The following is a 10,201-nucleotide window of genomic DNA, read 5'->3' on the forward strand; positions in this document are numbered from 1 at the left end:
TATACATTTTAATATAGTTATATATAATAAACCCAAATTTTGAGGAGAAATAAAACCACATAGAAAAAGCAGCAAAAGTTTATTTAATAAACATTTTAGGGGGGTGTAGTAGAAGATAGTAATGTGGGTGGCTTTTTATTTTTTTCTTTATATTTTTCTGTACTCTTTTTTTAAGTTTTATTTATTTGTTTATTTTGAGGCCCGGGGGTGGGAGGGCAGAGAGGGAGGGAAAGAGAGAGAATCCCAAGCAGGCTCTAGACTGTCAGTGCAGAGCCCAATGTGGGCCTCCAACCCAACTGTGAGATCATGACCTGAGCCCAAACCAAGAGTCAGACACTTAACTGACCCATAGCTTACATTTTACTTTCTAATGATAAATGTAAAGATCTTTTAAGGTACTGGATAAGAATTATTAAATAAATGAGTTACTTAAAAATCAATTTGCAAATGAAGTTACATTGCCTCCATGTCACCCTGTTGTCTACCAGGAATGAACAATTTCCCTCCAATCTAATACTTTCATTATCTACTAAACAGGGACTGAACTGGAATTTAAATCACAGTCCAAAGGCAAAGAAAGACAGTGGTAAACTACCAGGAACATATCCCCAACTATTTGCAAGTCAGAGGTCAAGGCTTCCTTCTGCATCTACTATGGGAAGGGGGTCCAAAGTCTTTAGGGAAGACAGAGGCATTCCATATTCTGTGCTCCTCCTATCACTGCCCTGAATTGCTTTTTTTTTTCCCAGAAAAGAATAAAGAATACTCAATGAAACTATTAAAATGCTTGGCAAAACTACACAGACAAACGCAGAGGCGAATCAAGTATAAATAGTTCATACCAAAGCTGTCTTTTTGACCCAGCCACGAATATCTCCCCAACCCCAGATTTATGTTTGGATGAAAATGACAAAGCAGGCAAAGACCAGCCAGCCAGCTGTAGAGGAGCACCCCTGTCTGAAGAATATGTGTGTATTTGCAGTATTTTTTTCTAAACACACAGGAGAGGGAATAGATAGTTGATAGCCACCCTAACCCTGAAGAAGATGATTTTTTTCCCTTCAGATTTATTCTTTTCACCACCCACTCTGACTTTTATTTTCATTATTTTGGTCTAAAACAGGGGGATCCACTCCACTCTTTGGGTTTTGAAGTTATTGTTATCCTTTTATTTTTTTTCTTTTAGGGCTTAGATGCTTTAGAGTCTGCAAATGAATACACTAATAATCACTGCGAGAAGACAGCTTGGATTTTTGGAGGACAAATGCTGTAGGATGGTGGAAGACTGAGAGCCCAATCTTGGCTCTGGCATTTAGCGGGTGAGTCTTGCTGCTTTTCCTTGTCTCTGGGCTTCACTCTTTCCATCTGTAAATACACGATGACAATACCTGCTGTGCTATAAGGCTGTTCTGCGGGTAAAATGAGATAATACCTTGTAACCTCTTAGACTCCACTCAGTTGAAGATGACACAGTCCTAGGACCTTACTCAACTAAGTGCTATACACTCACTGCTCCTGAGGTAAAAGTAAACCAAAATACCAGGTAATGCTAAAAAAAAAAAAAAAAAAAAAAAATCACTGTGTTAGCCTATTTGTATAAAGATTGTTAAAGTAGGAAATGTAGTTGGATTTTTTTTCTATGACAGGGGTTACTATCATTCATTTATAGCATGTATCTGTAAGATATTTGATAAGAAGATAGCCACTATATAGGTTATGATATACATTCCCTGTATATTAGGAAAACAATTAAAACTATTTTGAAAGCACAACTAAAAATCTCCCTTTCAAAAAGAAGGAGGGGGGCGATTGCACTACCTGAACGCTCTCCTGCTACAAAACACCTAGCAGGGCTGAAAACCTATAACATCCTTTTAAATTCATCATCTGAATTCCAAGAAAGTAAGAGCAATCTCTGGGGTTAAAAATTGAAGAGGAATGTGAATACCAAAATGGTAAGTGTGAGATAATGTTGCAACTGCCTGGATAGGAAAAGAGGAGTCAGAAGATGGGAGATTGCCAATTTTATTAGGCAAGAGAACTTCTCTCTCTCTCTCTCTCTCTCTCTCAAATTTTCACACACACACACACACACACACACACACACACACACACACACACAGGATACTATGAGTCCCCCACACATCTACCAACAAGACTCAACAGATTTAATCAAGATTTTGTAGCAGTACATTTATATTTTCTTTTTTTAAATTTGCATTCTTCCTTTGCTAAAATATTTTACACCGAATCCCAAACATCGTGTTATTTCACTCTCCGTGCCTCAACCAGACACGAAGTGCCCCCGATGCGGAGCACTAGGAAGTACACAGAACTACCTATGAAGTGTTCTTTCCAAACAAACACACAAAATTGAACCTAAATCTATATTTAACCATTGCTTTAGGGAGATGGGGGAACTAGGAAACATCTCAGCTTTCGGATACTGATCTTCATAACTCAGATCACAAGAGACTGATGCCAATATATGAATTTATGTTGCTCAGAGCCGCTCAGACCTTTTCTAATAAATGGAATATTCACATTGTTGTTTTTGGGAAAGCCCTCCTTATGCCTTTTCTGTCAACCAGGTATCCAAGAAACTCTCAGACTTCAGAATGCTGCCTGGTGAATGTAAAACCAGGACTTAGTGGGTGTTCTTGAGGCCATTTGACCTTGGGTACAACAGAGATTTATGAATTAATTTTGTTTCACTCCAGGGACTTTCATTCTAATATTGAATGACTGCATCCAGAAGAATCATGCCCTGAAATATGTTTTTAGATTTGTGTATGCCCTTAAAAGTACGTGATTTTTTTGTGTTTATGCTCATGTATCCTTAATTTACATAAACGTTGTTACAGATCTCATTTTGTTTGTATCATTGGAAAATGCGTAGTGCTGCCTAGTAGATATATTTAAGAAGGACAACAAAATAAGAACTTATGGAAAACCTACCTTGTATTGGGCACTTTTGTAGCTGCTGTGAGGGTGTGGTCATTTTGTAAACATGTTTGGAATGTATGTAAACGACACTACGCTATAAATCCCAATCTGCTTCTTATTGTCGTTAATCAGTACTAGTTTATTAAGCTCTGGCTAGGCTGAGCGTGCACCCATTTTCTTATCCTGATTGCCGCACCAAATGCCATACCAACCCTCCTTCTGCTAGAGAATTGCAGGGCCTCCACTCAGCACTACCACAAATAACACTGGGCAGATATCCTTGAACATATTCTATTATAATCAGAATTTATCTGAGTTTTGTGCCCAGTTATGGGACTCAATAAATGCTGCCAGACTGCTCCCTGGATTGTCCGCACCCATTTCATGAAAATTTCTATTTCTTGAGATGTCTGGCTGACTCAGTTAGAGAATGCAAGTCTCGATCTCAGAGCTGTGAGTTCGCACCCCACTTGGGTGTAGAGATTGCTTAAAAATAAAACCTTAAAAGGGGCGCCTGGGTGGCCCAGTCGGTTGAGCATCCGACTTTGGCTCAGGTCATGATCTCAGGGTAATGGGTTCGAGCCCCGTGTTGGGCTCTGTGCTGACAGCTGAGCCAGGAGCTTGCTGCAGACTTTGTGTCTCCCTCTCTCTCTGTCCTTCCTCACTCATGCTCTGTCTCTGTCTCTCAAAAAATAAACATTAAAAATTAAAAAGCAAAATATAATCTTTAAGAAAAGAGAGAAAAAGCTCCTATTTATTTAACCTTCAACAACAATTAGCCTTATTCAGTTTCATATTCTCTCCCAATATGATGGATGCAACCTGGGATCTCATTATTGTCTTGATTGCTGTTTCTTTTATTTCTCGTGAGGCCATTACCTTGGATTTGGATTTCCTTTAGTATGAATTGTATCTTCATATCCGCCGCCCCCATTTTTATCTAGATCTCCTGACTTTTTCTTCTTTGAAAGATATCAATGTTCCCTTGAGTTAACATGTTTCATATACTTTCAATCCAAATTCCAGCATGAGTTTGTCTGTGTTAGAGCTGTTCTGTACGTCATATTTTTCCCTCTCAAGCTTGCGGAGGGTAGGCTGGCTCTTATTTTTGGCTACCCCATGGCACTCAGCCTCAGCCCTACTCAGAGCAAGCCTCACCAGTGCTTGCTGATATACTAGGAACTGAGGATAAAGAGAGAAGGACCACTTAGTAAGCGGCCACTTTGTAAAAGGCAGAGGCCAGGCATGGGGGTTGAGCTGGCTGGCCAGCCCGGCAAGGCTGGGGGGGGGAGGGGTGGGGACACAAGAGTTCTGTTCCAAGGGACCAGGAAAAGTGCCTTTTGTAATCCCATTTCTAAAAATACAAATTAAAAAAATGGAAACAACGAAGACATGCCTGTAATTTTCTCATTTGGAAACATTCCGCCTACATGATCTAACAGTTCGTGAGTTCGAGCCCCACATTGGGCTCCGTGCTGACAGTGATCGGGATTCTCTCTCCTGCTCTCTCTGCCTCTCCCCGACGCATGCATGTGCACGTATACTCTCTCTCTCTCAATAAATAAATAAACTTAAAAAATAAATATTCCACCTAGAAGCTTCTCTTTCCTATAGCTCTGAGGGTCTGTGCGAAGCTCCGTCTTGATGCTCCCATGTCCTGCGGCCAATGACGATCGGAGACCATCTTACACTGAGTCCTGCGCTAGCTGACGAGGATGGTTAAGATCATTCCCTAGAAATAGCAGGCAGCATGGAGAACATGGGAAGAGGCTGTCCTTGCACAGCACCCATTAGCCGGATTGTACCCGATCTTTTCTGGAGCTCGATCTTTATTCTACAAGTTGCTTATTTGGACTCAGTGTAATAAATTGCGGAAGACTTCAAAGTCTCTATAGTTAAGTGCCGCAGAGAGACTGATTCTGTCAATGCTGAAGGAAGGAAGACACTGGGATTTCACTTAGCTGGCACACCGTGCTGAATTAGTTGGACCTCACTTCTTTTAGCACAAGGTTGGTTCAACCCACATAGTTCTGAGATGCTCAGGAATTACCTGAAATTGGACTTATTTGCTTAAGGGCGTATGTCTTAGTTTCCCAGATAGGCTACGAGCTGCCTGAGGATATGAACCATAGATTATACCTGTTTGTTTCTAGCAGAGAGCTATGCTGACGATTAAGCACTTGATAATTATTTGTTAAATGTACTCATGAATGAGTTAATTAGAAGGAGTAATCAAGGCCAGATTGTCAATCTCCTTGGCCAAACTCTTTGGAATTGTACACAGGCACTGGGCTAGCAGGCACGCTGACCGAGTATTTGGGGATGGCTGAATCCATTGGGAGTAATATTACTTGGTAGATACGTAGAGAAAGGCACCATGGAGGAAGAGGAGAGAAGTTAAAACCATAAAAGTGTGAATTCCACGTTAGTATGGACTGGTTGAGTGCACAGTGTGCTGGGTTGCTCAGGGCCCTGGTTTTCTCTGTGCTGCATGACCAGGTCGATTTTCTCAAGCCCCCGGGAGCAGAGGCTTGGCATCGTATGTCTATCGGCAGGGTGCTGGTGTAAAGGAGGTGAACTCTTGCTGTGGTGTTCCCATGGCCTTAAAGCTCGGCCCTTCCTGGAGTCCTGGGGCTCAGCTTTCCTTGGTTTGCTGCAATACCTGTTTTTATATCCTTGAAATGTGTCCCTTTACACTTTTCCCTTATTCTTTCTAAAACCTGCTACTTCGAACAGGCTTCTGATCTCTACAAGCAAATGAGCTACGTCTGAAGCATTCCCCTCGGTGTCGATTTCATATCTTGAGCACTCAGTGGGTGAAGGGCAGCCTGCCCCACCTTCCACACCGCCCACCCACTCCCCCAACCCCCGGCCACTCCTGCAGATGGTGACCTTGCAGGTGGTCAGGAGGCATGAATGACTCCAAGCATCTCAGCTGAGATGGCTTGTCTCAAACAGATCTGAGAAGGCCCAGAATAGAAAGGATCCAAAGGGAGATCAGGGCAACCTGCCATTTCTGGGGGGTTGTGGCCACTTAGCATCAGCCAATACCTCCCATCCAATTGACCACACACAGTGGCCTTCACTCCTGTGACAGCAATGATTCCAGCCACCCAGATGTGCCTGCAGCAGGGCCATAGAATTCCAGAACTGAAATAAACTTTACACGACTCTTAATTCCTATTATGAGCTTTTCCACAGTTTTTCTTACAAGCGATCATCCCATCTCTTCTCAAATGTGACAGGCCAGCCTATTTCTAGAAAACTCTATTGGGAAGAATGTTGACCCTAATTTTAAGCAAACTCTACCTCCTTTTAATTTTTACCCATCGGTTAACTTGTTCTGGACCTCTGCAAACATACACAGACAGAATACTTTCAAAACTGAAGCCAGCCCTTCAAATATTTGGACAAAAGAATTGCATCTCTTTTAAATCTTCCTTCTTCAAGGCTCTATGTACCAAGTCCCTCCAGTCATTTCTTCTGTGACAAAATTTTCAAGCCCTTTCTTTCACTGCCACATTTTTCTGGCGGTGCTCTTCATTGTCTCTTCGTTGTCTCGTTATTCTCTCGATTTTTAAATGTTTATTTATTTTTGAGAGAGAGACAGAGTGCATAGAGAGAGGATGACACAGAATCTAAAGCAGGCTCCAGGCTCTGAGCAGTCAACATAGAACACGACATGGAGCTCGAACTCACAGACCATGAGATCATGACCTGAGCTGAAGTCAGACCCTTAACCAACTGAGCCACCCAGGTGTCCCTGGATTATTCTTAAAATGTGTCAACTGTACATCTTTGGATGGCACCTGACCAGGGAGGGATCAAGCAAGGCTATCACTCCCTTCCTTGCTTGTGATTGCACTCACAAGCCTTTGTCAGCTCCTCAGGGGATATCTCACTCCTTACTGGGGTGATGGGCATCTGATCCAAGCTGGGTCAATTGAGGAGATCCTTGCCCAGCTGGAGGAGCCGAGCTAGAAGGTCATGATGGCATGGAAGAAACTCTGTCTTTTGGGATGATCAGGGGATAGCAGAAAAGCCAATCTTCAGAGGACATAAAGGAAGCTTCTGGAAGCAGAGAGAAGAATTCAGAAGGACCCATGGAGGTAGTCAGAGGAATTAATCAAGGACTTGTCAGTTTCTACAAGTTCTCACTAAACCTCTTTCAATTAATTTCCATTAGGTTTCTCTGTAACAAACCCTCTTAAATTTTTTAAAAAGTTGATGCTTGAGCAGGGGGAGGGGCAGAGAGAGAGGGAGAGAGAAAATCCCAAGCAGACTCCATACTCAGCACAGAGCCTGACACGGGACTCTGTCTCACAACCCTGAAATCATGACCTGAGCCAAACCAAGAGTCAGACGCTTAACCTACTGAGCTATCCAGGGATCCCTGTAATAAGCCCTCTCTTAAATTTAAGATCCTCTGAATGGATTTTGGTTCTGAACAATCTTTCACTAAGAGTTTAGGCAAGTCTTTGATCCTCATTGGGCTTAATGCTCCTTATGGATAAAGTGACTTGACTGTATGATAGTATAAATTCACTCTGTGAGTCTGCACCATAGTACTTGGGAAAGTGTTAAAAAGAAAAACCTAGGAGTATAATTTTATATGTAATCCCAGATAAACTCTATCTTTCTTTGGTGAATCTTCCCCCAAATGTAACTTATTGGACTATGTTTGTGTCTTCCGTGATCAAATTGTAAATGGAAGGGGGATTGAGAGTAGTGAGCTCCTGCACCTTCACGGAAATCTTTATAGTAATTGTCTTTCACATCGGATGACTTCCAGAAATTTCTTTAATGGATGGCCTAGAAACTTATTCATTCACTCAGTTAGTCCACTGGACGTTGATGGTAGACGGCAGGTGCGTTTGTCCAGCATCAGCAGAGAGCTACGTGAGCAAGAGGTGCAAGTTTTGATTTATTGCCATTTGTCAAGCTGGCCGCCCAAGTCCAAGACGTCCTCCTTTGAAGGACCCAGGAAGTGAGCTCGGGTGCCTTGGACTGACTGAAAGGCTTCATCACAACCTGTTATACAAGGGGAGACACACCACATAAAGAACTGGCGAACCTCAGATTAGCCAGGTTGCTGTTTGTTAGCAACATGGGCACAGAGACTCGGTGGGGAAGGATGTACTGGGTAAAATGGTTTTTGGCTTATCTTCAGATTTTAATTACACAAGGCTGTTCCCTATCCCTCATTACCATAGGTAAACTAAACATCAGCTTAGGGTTCAACCTGGTAACTGGGAGAAAGCAAAGAAGAAATCTTTGAGGCAAAATGTGGGCTGTAGCTCTCCTGAAGTTCAATGCTTCACGAAGATGGGCAGGCAGAAGGCAAAACGGACTCTTCCAGCGACAGTGGTGAAAAGCAAAGGCGACGGGCACACGGGGTATTTCTGGCACACACCAAGCTCTGTGGGAAACATACGCTCCTGAATATGATGTTCAGAGAGGTCTGAGAAGAGGAAAAGCAGAGAGAGAGGCTCTCCACCCCTGCAGAGAGCCGCTGCAGCTGGCTCATGCTAGGTAACTGCAAAGCTCACGGGAACGAGCCATCTAACCCCACACCCTTGCGTCTGGTCTTGGCCACTGGCCAGAACTGATGGGCAGCTCCAAGTCCCAAAGCTAAAAGGGAGACCTTCCTGGGCCCTCAAGCGCCTCCCCCACCACAACATGCTCTCTAGTTCCACTGCTCAGCCAGTCCCCACCCCTGGGGAAATCCACTGGTTGGTGGTTTCCTCATTTGGAAAATGGGCATGATTACACCTACCTCCCTGGGTCAATGTGACCCTGACATGCCACATGCGTGTTCAGTGTGTGACACACGGATGACTCCCGGGATCCACTCAAAAAATGGCAGTTCTGCCGCTCACTTCAGTCTCCCCTTCTCCACTGTCCTCCCCTCTCCTCACAGAAATGCTCTTTCCCCTATTTTAGAGAAATGCTTTAGCCCTCAGAGTCTCCCTCCCTTTTCCTCTTCGCCACTAAACTTCATGAAGGACTCACCCATACTTGCTGCCTCCTCTTCCTCACCTTCCGGAAGCCGCCACAGTCTCACTTCCGTCCCATCCCTGCCCCCACTCCTGCCCTCGTCCGACCTTACCTCCTGATTCTAGTCTCTCAGATTCAAAATCTCCGCATGATTCCCAATGCTTTCCTCATTTTCTCTCGCTATACTCAACAGATGTCTGGATTTGGTTGACCCCTGTCACAGAAATGTCACCTTCCTCTGTGTCCCCACAAAGCCAGCCTCCCCACTCTCTCCGGCCCAGAGACCATCATCAACGGCTTGTCTCCCGGCCCTCGTCTTGGGCTCTCTGATCCATACTTCCTACCCTGCTCTGCTTCAACACCTTCAGTGACTCTGGCTAATCCCTGGGACGAGGTCTAAATTCTTTAGTGTGCGCGTGGGGACCTACCGGCGGCCTCAGACTTCCTCACTGCTGGCCAAGCCCATCATAGCCAGCTGGACGCACCGACCTCCACCTGACGCCAATGTTGTCAGAGCCCCCGAGGCCCCGTGCCCTCCCACCCTTCTTCCCGCAGGACAGTCATTGACCTCTCAGTGTGACATACTGAGTCCCCCTTGAAGAGCCACGCCGAACGTCACCACCTTTGTGAAGAAGTCCTCACCCTCCGCCTCGGGGGCCCACAGTGCTCTGCTCCCACACTGACACTCACCCTCTGGTGTGCCTGCGACTTCTAGTGTAGTGTGTTCCCAGCGGGGGTGACCAGACTCGCGCTAGTTGACCAAATACTGCGTGACGCACAATGAATAAAATGAGGGGAGAACTGTTTTGAGGACCTCTCAACCCAGAGGCTGAGAAACCACATGACGAAGTACGTGGCATTCCAGAGAAGCAGGAGGCAGCCCCACGCCTTTCTCTATTTATGTTTCAAGATAGACTCTAGAGCCAGAGAAAGCCCAGAAGCTAAATAATGAAATTATACTCTGGAACGGAGTGGTGGTTTTGACTGCAGGCTGCAGAGGAGGTCTGGGTTTGGTTTGGCTTGTGCTCCTCAGCTCACGAAAGTGACAGGCGGCATGGGGAGGGGGGAGACTTGGCCACCATCACTTGCAGGCGAGTCCCTGGTATGCACTCATTGCCATGGCCAGGGCAAGGCCACAGAGAGAGAAGAATGTCACAATAAGCCATGGCAGTCTAGCAAAGCCAGTGCAAGGGCTGGGAGAAGAGAGAGGTTCGGGTTCGAGAAATAGCCCATTCACCTTTGCAGACAGTCCCCTGCA

At 44.7% G+C, this 10,201-nt stretch overlaps 1 long non-coding RNA gene across 1 annotated transcript; it reads right to left on the reverse strand.

The window, feature by feature from the left end:
- Window positions 1-7,728: 7,728 nt before the first annotated feature.
- LOC144221242 (uncharacterized) lies at window positions 7,729-9,433 on the reverse strand. Its single transcript, XR_013331996.1, has 4 exons — window positions 9,372-9,433; window positions 8,723-8,880; window positions 8,189-8,365; window positions 7,729-7,977 (listed from the first exon to the last, which is right to left on the reverse strand). It is a non-coding gene; the product is annotated as an uncharacterized LOC144221242 (long non-coding RNA).
- Window positions 9,434-10,201: the final 768 nt, after the last annotated feature.

The sequence above is a fragment of the Crocuta crocuta genome, unplaced genomic scaffold (assembly GCF_008692635.1).
Source record: "Crocuta crocuta isolate KB4526 unplaced genomic scaffold, BGI_CrCroc_1.0 scaffold59, whole genome shotgun sequence".
NCBI lineage: Eukaryota > Metazoa > Chordata > Mammalia > Carnivora > Hyaenidae > Crocuta > Crocuta crocuta.